The following is a 3,311-nucleotide window of genomic DNA, read 5'->3' on the forward strand; positions in this document are numbered from 1 at the left end:
TATTCAGTTGTCAATCATCGACCAACAGAATTAAAGCGAGAAAGAACTTTTATGGCAACACGGTGGTTTACAATTCATACTCCAGCTTTTCACAATTACATTACTGTTATACATGTGCAATCTACTTCAGCATAAAACAACGCAACAGACATCAACAGTCTTTTGACTCTCCAATGAAAAATGGTGGAAATGACTGACAGCTGATTCCGGCTGTTGATTGGCCAAATGAATATTTGATTAACATGTATAGTTGCAGGCCTCTGATTGGTCAAATCAAACAGTAATTCTGAACGGTTATTGCAGTGGCTGCACTATATGTTGTGTGGTACAACAGACTTTTTTTCCTCGCCTACCGGCCCGTGCAGAGCAACAGCCCACATGGGAAAACACTCCCAATGGCCGCCCTGCTCCTGCCTAGGGACATGGTAGAGGGCAAATCCACCTCAACCCACTTTGATGGCACTCTTTTTCTTTTTTCTTTGAAAAATAGTTTACCATACCCACATTTTTTAGGCTGACATGAATCTTTATGACCTAAATTCATAATTCATATCAAAGTAAATAGTATGAAACAGATGCGCTGTAGGAGGCTATTGTAACGGGTTGGGGGAAAAACAAATTATAATTATTCCATTTATACTGGTGGATGATGGTGGTTGTCAGGTAGAATTATAGCTTTTACTGGTATTCTATGGTTAGTTAGTTTGATAGGTACAGTTCAAATTAATTGAGCTGAAATGAATTTGCTCACTTTGATTTGAGTTGATAAATGAATGGAGGTGAATCGATCAAAGAATTCAAGTCTGGGTGGCGGCAGAGAGTCAGTGTGGTGCTCTGAACAGCTCTGTCACTACTGGGCTATATTTAGCCAACATACACCAACAAGCCCCACAACAACTAGGCACGCACTGACCCCCACCATCTGCTCTCTCCATCTCTCTCTCTCTCTCTCTCTCCATCTCTCCCTCTCCTTCCCTCTCTCTCTCTCCCATGTACACATACACGTATTACAGACACACATCGTAAGGTTTTAATGGCAACTGCTGCACCCCCAGGTAAGCCCAGGTGGAGTTATTTAGATGCCCATTATGACACACACGCAGGTGTGCGCACACACACACACGCGCACACACACACACACACACACACACACACACACACACACACACACACACACACACACACAGGGGACTCCCCACATTGCTGTGTCGATAGTTAGTTAGTAGATTTGCTCATTATGGAGGATGCATGAATGTAACAACACGACTTCTTAAAGGAGAGCAGAGAGCTATGGGGAGCCATTTTAATGAGCTTGGCGGAGTGAGTGTGTGTGTGTGTGTGTGTGTGTGTGTGTGTGTGCGTGTGTGTGTGTGTGTGGTGTTTCAGAGTAATACTAATAACTGACATCTATCACACGTTTCTCTCTCTCATACCAGTTCAGGCATGTTATAAAAAGACGCCTTACAGTATTCTTATTTCTATTCCTATTCACACTCTCCCATTGACATGTATCATGTTCTTACTCCTCTTACTCTCTGCCTGACAGTAGAACCCTCTTGGATACGTCACTTGACAGTGGGACTTCTTTAGCACCTGGCATCGCTATGAGAGAGACGAGTCTGTGCTGCTCCCTAAAATTGAGACGTCGCGTTGATGTAAATCTGCATAGAAAATCAATTAAGAGAAGATGGAAGAGAGGTGACCGACCGTGACAGCATCCGGTGTGATTACCTGGGGATCCGTTATCTGGGTCAGAGCTGATAGCGCTCTCTGATACAATAGACCCTCTTTGGGTGTATGAACAAAGAAACAAACTTTCTGCGTCCACAAAGTCACTCTATACGTTGCATCGCACGGCTCGCAGCTGTGCGCTTCAATGGCACCGTGGATACAGTCCTGTTCCATCCTGCAGCTGCAGTCATAAGTTCCCCACACTGTAATAATATACGTAACAGGAATAATAATAGATCACTCGCGTGTGGTTTCCCCCTTCTTAAGCACGAGCGTCTTGTGTCAGCCACGCTCAACGCAAAGCACCCTTTTCTTTCACATGTCCTGTTCACAGTTTGGGTTAGAGGCGTAACGAGATACCATCTCCACATCTTGAAACGGTGTTTGTTGTTTTTTTTGTGTGTGTGTGCTGTTTGCGGCTGGAGCAAGCTGCTCTTGAAAGATTGGAGAAGCAGCGTGAAGATGACAGCGTCGTTGTCTTCCTGCAGGCATGCAGCCTATTAGAGAGGCAGCCTGACAGTGCAGCCTAGTGGCAAAGCAACGGAGCCTCACACACGAACACACACACGCATGCACGCACGCACACACACACACACACACACACACAGACACACACACACACACACACACACACACACACACACACACACACACACACACACACACACACACACACACACACACACAGCAGACCAGGGACAGCACAGCCACTGAGAAGAACCAAGCCAAACCTGCCCCAACACAAAGCATATCCCTCTGTGTGTGTGTGTGTGTGTGTGTGTGTGTGTGTGTGTGTGTGTGTGTGTGTGTGTGTGTGTGTGTGTGTGTTTCGCTCGCTCCACCCTTTATTGAGACGTTGCACGTAGGCACAAGGCACCACTGTACATGCTGTGGAGGAACCATTATAAAGTCACACAGAACCCCCTTGTGTGTGCGGGCGTAAGGGGGGCTTGGTGGAGGAAGGGTTTGGCACTGCCGTGCACTGCCTGCATTTGGCCTGGACCCTCGTCCCCTCCATCCCTCCATCTCCCTCACTTCAGCGGGCCAGCTGCTTGTGTGTGCAGGCGACATAGTCGGGGACATCCCACAGACAGCGTAGGTTTGGGTATAGACGGTTTTAACTTGACAACAAAAACATTCTAAATTGAACCCCCGCTCACTTCCTGTTGCAGTGTTTGCTATGGACATGAATGAAAAAAAAAACATTCAAGTGCAGGACTGACCATTCCGTGAAAACCGTCTATACAGCTGAGCGGCAAAAAACAAAAGTAACGATGTCGAGTGAATATTTCTGCAGTTTGCCGAATGCTGAGAAAAAGGAAGTGCTGTGGAGTTGCGCTCTGGTGAAAACCGTCTATACTGTATTTTGCAGTGTAGTTTTGGGTATATTTTGCAGTGTAGTTCTGGGTATATTTTGCAGCGTAGTTTTGGGTATACTGTATTTTGCAGTGTAGTTTTGGGTATATTTTGCAGTGTAGTTCTGGGTATATTTTGCAGTGTAGTTTTGGGTATATTTTGCAGTGTAGTTTTGGGTATATTTTGCAGCGTAGTTTTGGGTATATTTTGCAGTGTAGTTCTGG

This window comes from Poromitra crassiceps (assembly GCF_964638095.1).
Source record: "Poromitra crassiceps genome assembly, chromosome: 25".
Classification (NCBI taxonomy): Eukaryota; Metazoa; Chordata; class Actinopteri; order Beryciformes; family Melamphaidae; genus Poromitra; species Poromitra crassiceps.